Source organism: Alligator mississippiensis, chromosome 1 (genome assembly GCF_030867095.1).
Source record: "Alligator mississippiensis isolate rAllMis1 chromosome 1, rAllMis1, whole genome shotgun sequence".
Taxonomy (NCBI): Eukaryota; Metazoa; Chordata; order Crocodylia; family Alligatoridae; genus Alligator; species Alligator mississippiensis.
Window position 1 is genome coordinate 236,301,327 of NC_081824.1, and position 9,920 is coordinate 236,311,246.

The following is a 9,920-nucleotide window of genomic DNA, read 5'->3' on the forward strand; positions in this document are numbered from 1 at the left end:
AAAAAATATATCCTTAGAATTTTATCTGACAGACAGGGAAAACATACTCCAATGCACAGACCTGAGAAGAAATTAGTTAGAAATAAGTTCAGAGCACTAAACAATTGAGTATTGGTTTGTTTGTTTTTTCTTTTTGCTCATACAAAATAGCCTAAACGCATATGTATTTGTTGTAAATCCAACATGTAATGACTAGTGAAAAATTACATTACTAGAACAGTTCTAAAACCCATTCACAGTATATCTGAAACTTACCTCAGGCTAGTTTAAGATCCGCCGTTGTCAGAGTTTGTCAGAGCTGGGAATTAGTACTGTATAAAAAAAGAGGAGAGAGTCATAGCAGTTTGACATTTCCCATAATGGGACTGTCACATGCTAATAACTGATTTTAAATGAAGGCATAACAAATGCCTTTTAATGATGTAATCTTCAGGTCACATCTGTACAGCCCCATGCATAAATCAGGATTGCGTATTCAGAAGATGATTATGGATGCACATTGTAAAGGGGCTGTTTATAGCACCGCAAAGTGAAGATTGAAGGCAGGGTCCAAAAGTAACAGCCTTGTATTGGCTGGGACTGCACCATTCTGCCATGCTGAGAAGGTGCTGCCTACAGTCCATTCCAGCCTGGCTGGACAGGCTGGGGGAGGGAAGCAGGGATGAAAACCTACCTCTTCCTACCTCCTGTGATGTCCACAGTGGCACTAATTGCATCACTCCTGCTTGGGTTTCAAAGGCATGAGGAAGCTCCTTTCACTCTCTTCCTTCTTTCTCATGTGTGTAAGGACTAGGAACAATGGGCCCCTAACAGGGAGGGGAAGAGCAGCAGTTGTGTTCTTACTACTGCTTTGTGGATTGCAGCACTGGGGAGCATTTACCCAAAGCAATGGTTTATTTTCTGCTTCTCTCCAGGCTATGACAAACTTCCCATTAAAAAAATTGCAGGGGGCTGGGGTGGCAGCCTTCACGCCTGCTCTCTCCTTCTCCATTATACAGGTCTGCAGCACTTTACAGTTCTTATACAGCATTATACAGTTCTTTCACTCAAGAGACCCAAGGATGCATAGGGAAAGCCACTAATCACAAGCTGAAAGGGAACAAAAGGCTTTCTACTATTCCAATGAGTCACTTCAAAGATGTACAGAGAAGTGGACAGGACACATAATAGGAGGGAAGATGAACAGCAAGGAAAAGAAGTATTTGATCTTACAGCTAAAAGACAAAGTCTGTTCCAGAGACACCTTTCAGACAGAGGTAACTGAAATTTAAAACTGTGTGGCCCACTTCACTATAATTATTGTGGAACACAGCAAGGGCATGCTAAAATGGTTGGTAAAAGAGAGTCCTAGATAAATAAGCAAAAGGACAGGCTTCCAAGCTAACAGCAGCTCTGCAAAGACAGCATCTTCTTTAAATCAAGAACTTAGGGCCCAGAAGTGCTTTTTTTAAACTGCCCTATTTGCAGCTGGTGCACAGCCCAGAACAACAGGAGACAAGAAGTAGGAGAAATTTTCAGAGGAATAATTTATTTGCTGAAAAAAGCAGGGGGAGGGGGGATTTTGGGGTGGAGAGGGGACAAACATATTCATGAATTTGGTTTGAACTTGAGCAGTAGTTTGGGGGAATGTTTTTGAAAAGTCAGGTTTAGTTTCACCAGGTTTGAAACTAAATGTTTTGCCTTTTTGTTTTGGAACAACATTTTCATACTGAATACTACCTAAATAAAAAGAGGATCGAGCAAAAGTTTAAAGTCTTCAAAACTAAATAAAACGTTATGTTTAGGTTCAGCCAAGGGTGGCATTCAAATTCCTTTTGGTTGTCTAAGCCAGGGCTGTCCATAAGAGCCACCAACTTGGTGGCTAGATGCTGGATGATGGGCTGAGTGCCCCACCAGCTCTCCCTCATCATGTGGGGTGCCCAGCCTGCCCTTCTGCCATTTGCACAGCATGGATCTCCACTCCACATCTGCCAGCTGCACACACTGCCCATCTGCAGTATGGGCAGCCTGGCTCCTTTCTTGGCCATGCACACAGTTCAGGCACTCCAGCCTCCTCCTGACTGCTGCAGAATGAACACCTAGGGCAGAGGTCGGCAGTGTTTTTGAGCAGAATGCCAAAAACACCTGCAACTTTGACTTCTAAGATGTTAGCGTGCCAGAAGTGGATCGTGGTGGAGCACCTAGAGGACCAATCCTTGCTGTGGCATTGCAGCCCTGGCCCCTTCCCTGCCGTCCACTCTGAGGTGCATGAGCCAAGCAAAATGCCTTCACATGCCACACTCTGGCATGTGTGCTAGGGGTTGCCCACCCCTGAACCAGGGGATGAGGGGAATGGCAGCTGGGTGGGAGCCTGCAGGCCATGTGCTGATTCTTCAGGAGCCATCTGTGACCCACAGGCTGCTAATTGGACAGGAGTTTTTAATCATCTTCATGTCATTTTGGACACTTCTGTGTGGATACCTATCCTATTTCTGGACTTGTAACACTGCATGCATAGATAACTACATATATGCATACCAGGGCCCAAGTCCTGGCAGCAAAATGTGAGAGGAGGTGGAACCTATCATGTTTTAGCTCCAATTGCTCATTGGTTAGGGTAGAGGCTTCTTTGGTGTTTTGGCAGCTAGGAGAAACAGTGATGACTGCCTTAGACCAAGCTGAGTAATTTTGCCTTGCCACTCCTGAAGTGTTGCCAACCTTTGGTTTTGGGAACTTGCCTGGAAAGGCAGAGACTCAGGTTTTAGGCTCCCCCATTCGAGACAGGTCTTGAACCAGAATCTTTCCAACTTCATAACACAGGCCTCTAACTGCCATCAAGCAAGCATTACATTACCCAAGTAATTTCTGGTGCTCCCTTTGAACCTAGTCATTGGAAAAAAATGGATGGAGGGCAGTAAAGGCCTTCATCCTTTCTAGGCTAGTAGCTATTTCACTGAGCTATGGACCCTATGGCTTGGTTGCTTCTTCCTAGCCTCACATGGTCCTCACATGATCCTCTCATGGCTGCCCAGGGAGCAAACATCAAAAGGTGCACCAGAGAAGGCTTTGGACATCACTTGAACTGCTTTCAAGGTATATGCCCTAACCACTCAGCTATTAAGGCTAAAAGACAGGAGGAGCTCCTCTTATTTCTCCTAAATCTAATTCGCACTAGTCCTGGGCTTTGGACCACCAGGCTTTAAAGTAGTGGTTCTCAAGCTATTTAGATTCAAGGCACCTCTCAAGAGATGCCACCTTTTAGCTTTCACAGTTTGCTTTTCAACTGTGGAAAAAATAATAAAACAATTTTTCTGTTGCAAAGAATTCAGAAAGACCACAACAGGTCAGAATATATTTTATGCCATGGATTCCTATTTGAAATCTCTGGCTTTGTCTTGTGAATCATATGTAGGTTTTTGCGCATCTTATAGTACTAATATTGCATGGGCCCCCAACACCCTTGAAAGGATCTCCTCTAGATTCCGGTAGATTGCCACAAAGGATGTGTGCTAGGGCTGTGCAAAGCTTCAGTATCTGATTTGATTCAGACGAGATTCTGCCCGATTCAGGGACCAAATCCGACTTGAATCAGGAGACCAATTAAAAGCTCCGAATCAATTTGAAGCATCCAAATCAATTAAAAAAAGCTTCAGAAAAGATTCGGCCATTTTGGAGATTCAGCCATAGACTAAACGAGGCAGCTGACACAGCTGCCTCCAGCTGGTAAGTCTGTTGGGGTTGGGGTAGGGGGGAGGGAAGGGGAGGGAGGGATTGGGGCTGGGACATGGGTGTCTGGTGCCTCTTGAGTCAGGGGCATGTACCCCCCCCCGACACCAGTCAGCAACTGGGGGGGGGGAGGGTCCCCCGGTGGCCAATTCCGTCACTTTTGCTGGCGGCCCTGCTCCCTGGCTGGCACTTTCAGGGTGGGGCACTGGTGCTTCTGCCTGCCCCTCTGCCCGCTGGCCAAACAGGGAGTGCAGCATGACAGGGGGTGAACTGGCACTCTCAGGGAGTGCACGTGCATCCCCATGCACCCCCTACGTGTTGACCCTGGTCTTGGGCTGGGACAAGCTGCCCAGTTGGAGCAGGGGGGTGTGTTACTCAGGGAGGGGGCAGGGGGCGCAGGATGCGGGTGCCGCAGAGCTGGGAGTGGAGGCTCTGCCCTGCTGCCACTTGCCCAGCCTGGGCAGCGGGGGTGGGGGGCAGGATATGGGCGCAGCTCACTCCAGGTAGAAGGGGGCAAGTGGCAGCAGGGCATAGCCCCCGCTCCCAGTGCTGATGCGGGTGGGGTAGTGTTGGGAGCAGGGGTTATGCCTTGCTGCCTCCGGGAGCAAACCATACCTGCATCACACCCCCCCACACACCGGCTGAGCTGAGCGGGGGATGGGGCCGGGCAGGGCAGTCATGGGGGCTTCTCCCGTGCCTCTCCACACCAGGGCAGATGGCAGGCACAGCTGGAGGAGCTGCGGGAAAAGCCCCCATGGCTGCGCTGCCCAGCCCCAGCCTCCCGGGACTTCAAAAAAAAAGGGGAAAGAAGCCACGCACTCACCAGCTGTGGCAGGGGCTCTGGGGGGCTCACGATCTCTGCCCCACACCCAGCCCCACCCCTGATGGCCCCCCCTGCCTAGCCCCAGACTCCCAACATGTTAAAAAAAAATAAAAGCCCTGCATTCACTGGCTCTGGCAGTGGCAATCAGGGCTTCTGAAGGCTTGTGGCAGAGCCCCCCATGCAGTGTGGGGCCATGGTGGGCAGTGAGGATCACTGGCCTCCCACCCCCTGCTTGTCACCCGCGCAGCAACTGTTGCATCGCGCAGGTGCAGTGCATTTTAGCAGGGTGCTGCACGCTGTCTGGGAATTGGGGTGGCTCCACCTGTCAGCCAGAACCTGGCGCGGCTCAGCCCCAGCAGCCCCAGTTCCTAGACAGTGCATGACGCCCTGCTGAGACACACTGCACCCCGCACCATGGGGCAGTTGCCATGCGGGTGCCAGGTGGGCGGTGCGATCCCTGCTGTCCCCCACTGCCCCGCACTATGTGGGGGGCTCTGCCATGAGCCCTCAGAGGCCCTGATCCCCACGGCTACAGCCAGTTAGTGCAGGGATTTTGGGGGTTTTTTAAGTGCCGGGAAGCTGGGGATGGGAGAGGGATGGGGCCTGGCCGGGCAGCCATGGGGGCTTCTCCTGCAGCTCTCCCAACCAGAGAGAGGCAGGCACAGCCAGAGGAGCCGCAGGAGAACCTGCAGCCTCCCGGCTGTGCCTGCCTCTCCCCAGCCGATCCGAATCTGTGAATCAGCGCCGAATCAGCGCCGAGTCTCTGATTCTGATTCAGCCAAATTGAATCGGGACAGTGATTCAAATCACTGAATCGAATCACTGTCCTACAAATCAGCTGAATCCAAATTCGAATGGAATACTTCCCTATTTCCACAGGCCTAGTGTGTGCAAGTAGCTAAGCATACACTCAGCTTAGGTGTGTAGTTTGTGCCTCCACATACGTGTTCACACTACCAAGAAAAAGACTGACTTCCTGTGCATAAGTGCCAAAAATGCCTGTTAGACAGGGTTGCCAACTCAAAACAATTTTTTTTTACTGAATCTGCAAACTTTTTACTGTGTGCATTTACATGTGCACAGTTACTGTGTAGTAATTTAGGTTATTGTGCAGTAACCAAAAATTACTGTGCAGTACAGATATGTGCACACCTGTACTGCACAGTAACTATGGTGACTTATGCTGACTTGGGTGTAAATTTGCTATCTGCATGGTGTCAGTGCTGTAGCACAGGGCGGGGGAGGGGAGGGGAGGGAAGGATGGGGACAAGTGGGGCAACCCCCTGGGCACGGAAGCAAAGGGGTGCCAACAGGAGCTGCAAGGCTGGGGGGGAGGGGGCAGGGGGGCAGCAAGGGATGGGGTGTGGGGCAGAGATGTGAGCAGCTCGTTTGGGAGGTGTGCAGGGACAGGGGAAGGGTGACTCCTGCCGCTGCATCCAGGAAGAGCACGTACCAACTGCTGAAACTCCCTTAGCCTGACGAAGGGTTTTTGAACTCAAAAGCTTGCTTAATAACTATTCTCCAACCATTTGGGTTGGTCTAATAAAAGATATCAAATTCACCCAAGGAACCTTGTCTGTCTATGTCCTTAGACCAACATGGCTACAACCTACACTCCTGCCGCTGCATGCACTCCTGGGCAAGCATAGCTCCCCTGGATCTGTGCACAGGGTGAGGGCGGGCTGCCACTATCTGTGACCCAGCTGTGTTACAGGCAGGTGACAGGATGCAGCAGCAGCAGCGCATGGATAGTGGGAGTGAGGGCTACAGAGTCCCCCAAGGGCTACAAAGCTCTGAGAGTAAGCTCCCTGCAGGTTGCTATGCTCCTTCTCAGGCACCAGGTGGCACTGCTCTGCCATCTGTCCTACAGTGCTTTGTCTCCAGCTTCTTTCTGACCAGAGGTCTTCCATCACTGTCACAGTTGCTTAGATTTTTTACAGATGGCTTCATTTTTTTATGGACTTTATGATTAGGTGGTTTTTGCTCTGTTTTTTATGGACAGTTGGCAACCTTGCATGTAGATTACTTAAAAACTTTCCCTTTGGTGACTAAAGGGAAATAAAATGCTACCCAAAATATTTTAGTAGACCCTAAATGTTTACTTTTTTTCTATTTTGCCTCCACTTGTCCCTCTCAAAAAATCGGTCTGGATTCATCGAAAAAGATTTTGGTTTTTTGCTACTTTTCTATTTGGTCAGTGAACTAGTAAATAAATGAATACATAAATAATTCACACAGCTCTAGAAGCAAAGATCCTTCCAGGAGAACTCTAAGGCTGGAGCACCGTACAGAATATCCCGGGGAAGGTAGACCCCAGTTCTCAGCATTCTCTAGGAAAGATCCCACAGAGCTAGGACTGGGGAACACATTACCCCAGCAGTTCCCTTTCCTGCGTGATATACTCAAGAAACAGCACAATGAGCTCTAGGAGCTGCGCTGATATCTGTTATACCACTGCCTGTGAGCTGCTCAGAGAGGGTCCCAGCTGGAGGTCTCTGATGGAGAACCAGCAGAAGCAGCAAAGGACTCCACAGCTTTGTAGTCTAACAGACAGAGATGCAGCATTGCTCACCCTGAGCACTGACATTGTGAGTTGCCCCGTCTCCCCTCTCCATCATGAAATGTAAACAAATGATAAATAGAGGATTCTTTTGTATTGATGTTCTGGCAGTTGAGCCCTCAGGGGTCATATTTTCAGGCTTTCTTATAGGATTGGCAATCAGGACTCATGGTAGAGGTGATATCTTTTATTAGACTGACTAGATTTTTGCCAAAAAATTCTATAGGATTGACAGCATTCCAGCTGTCACTATGATTTTACATGAATTATTTTTAAAATGAAAGCTCCCAGAGGTGCCAACTGGAGCTGCTTTTTGAAGATTTTTCTGAATAAAAAGGCTGCCCCTAAAAGTCACTCTTTAATTTGACAATGGGGCCTTCAGTTTTAGGAAGTTTTCTTATTGCATAGAAGATTGTGGACCCAGCCACTGTTGCCAAACAATGACAGTATCAAGTTGGAGCCTCAAAATTATTGTATTGAAAGAAAAATTAGTATAAATCATAAAAAGTCAAGAAATGCAAATGTCACTTTTATCCTTAGTGTTGTGGTGATGTGATAGTTATGATGGTCCAGTAAAAATGTGAGGCAAGGATTTGTGTGGCAGTGTCTTTTATTGGACCAACGGTATAGCTGGGAGGAATACAGACAAATTTGGGGGTATCAAGTATCCTTCCTCAGGTCTCTAAGAAGAAAGCAGACACAACTTGAGCTAAATAGCAAATTGCAAAGGCATAGATAGATCTTTGTTCTGTCTGCTACTTAGCCTAGCTGTGCCTGCTTTTTCCTCAGAGACCTGAGGAAAGGTACTTGGGACCAGAAAAAAATAAGCTATCACCCACAAAAATCCTTTTTTATCCCTAATATATGTACATATTAAACAGCAAATATTTTCATAATTTTGTTTACTATTATCTCTTAAAATTAGTATGTCTACCACTCACACCACTATGCATTCACCTTTAGAAGCATAGTTAAGGGCCAGATCCAGCCTATAGGGCTCCGCCACAGGTCCGAATATTTGTTGGGGGGAGCAATGATCTGGCATGCAGGGTTGGTCCGGTGCATGGGGTTGCACTATGGCAGAATGTGGCATGTGGAGCCAGGGTGGCATGCTGGATCACAACTAAGTGCTAGCCCCATGTAGGATCAGGCCTCTCATTCAGCTTGCAGAGCCATCTAGTGAGTACCACTGTAGTGGAGGATAGTGGTGTGACTCACCTTGCTTAAGGCAAACAGAGGTATAACTGGGATTTCTTGTGCTATGTGAAAAAGGGTAGGTTTGTGCCAAAACCTGAAGAATTGGAGTGGGGGTTGTTCTAAGGATGAAGAGCCATGGGGGAGGGAGGCATGCTGAGCAGGGGAGAGTCTTACCAGAGACTCAAAAGACCCTAGCTGCTACTGCCCCACCACCATTCTGGCTCCCCCTCTAAATTTGAGCCCAGGGCTGATGCTCCACTCACCCACCTGAGTTATACTACTAAATGGAAATGCAATTGTGTCAGTGCTCCTTTGCAAGAGTTACAGGTTACTATGAAACTGATACAATGTGAGGATGAACAGTCATTGACAAATAGCCTCTAAAGCAGGGGTGGGCAATTATTTTGGCTGGAGAGCCACTTAACAAGTTTTGGTGAGCTGTTGAGGGCTGCACAGATAGCTCCACTCCATGACAGGTTCCCCGACCCCTAGCAGCCATCTTAGGACCAGAAGTCCCACCCCTAACCCCTGATCTTTGCCACTGGAAGTCCCTCCCCTCGCCCCAGAAGTAGTCCAGGGGCAGGGGGGGTTACCATCTTGGAACCAGGAAAAAATAACTAAATTATATACTAAAAAAAATCAAATAACTACTATAACTTATTTTAATTTTATTTTAAAAAATATTTTTGTCCTGATTTATATGCATTTGCATAGTTTATCTAGAGGTGATTGCATAATAGGTCAAAATACAGTCTTACACTTATATATTGTGTGTGGTGAGGCATGAGGGGTGTTTGCATGGGGTGTGGGTATGGTGGCTGGGGGTGGGGGTGGGTGCGGGGTATGTGGTTGGGGTAGGGATTCATAGATTCATAGATGTTAGGGTCGGAAGGGACCTCAATAGATCATCAAGTCCGACCCCCTGCATAGGCAGGAAAGAGTGCTGGGTTCAGATGACCCCAGCTTGATGCTTATCTAACCTCCTCTTGAAGACCCCCAGGGTAGGGGAGAGCACCACCTCCCTTGGCAGCCCACTCCAGACCTTGGCCACTCTAACTGTGAAGAAGTTCTTCCTAATGTCTAGTCCAAATCTGCTCTCTGCTAGCTTGTGGCCATTATTTCTTGTAACTCCGAGGGGCGCCTTGGTGAATAAAACCTCACCAATTCCCTTCTGTGCCCCCGTGATGAACTTATAGGCAGCCACGAGGTCGCCTCTCAACCTTCTCTTGCGGAGGCTGAAGAGGTCCAGGTGCCCCAGTCTCTCCTCATAGGGCTTGGCCTGCAAGCCCTTAACCATACAAGTGGCCCTTCTCTGGACCCTCTCCAGGTTATCTACATCCCTCTTGAAGTGTGGCACCCAAAACTGCACGCAGTACTCCAACTGCGGTCTGATCAGCGCCCGATAGAGGGGAAGTATCACCTCCTTGGATCTGTTCGTCATGCATCTGCTGATGCACAATAAAGTGCCATTAGCTTTTCTGATGGCTTGTCACACTGCCGACTCATGTTCATCTTGGAGTCCACTAGGACTCCAAGATCCCTTTCCGCTTCCGTGCCACCAAGCAGGTCATTTCCTAGGCAGTAGGTGTGCTGGACATTTTTCCTTCCTAGGTGCAGCACTTTGCATTTCTCCTT

General features: G+C 48.5%; 1 protein-coding gene across 3 annotated transcripts in view; it reads right to left on the bottom strand.

The window, feature by feature from the left end:
• ARHGEF33 (Rho guanine nucleotide exchange factor 33) overlaps positions 1-431 on the bottom strand; it is a 65,055-nt gene extending 64,624 nt beyond the window's left edge. For all 3 annotated transcript variants that reach the window (XM_059720290.1, XM_059720292.1, XM_019480061.2), the window contains exon 1: positions 256-431. The gene's annotated coding sequence lies outside the window, so the exon portion shown is untranslated. The remainder of the gene's footprint in view (positions 1-255) is intronic.
• Between the last annotated feature and the right edge of the window lie 9,489 nt (positions 432-9,920).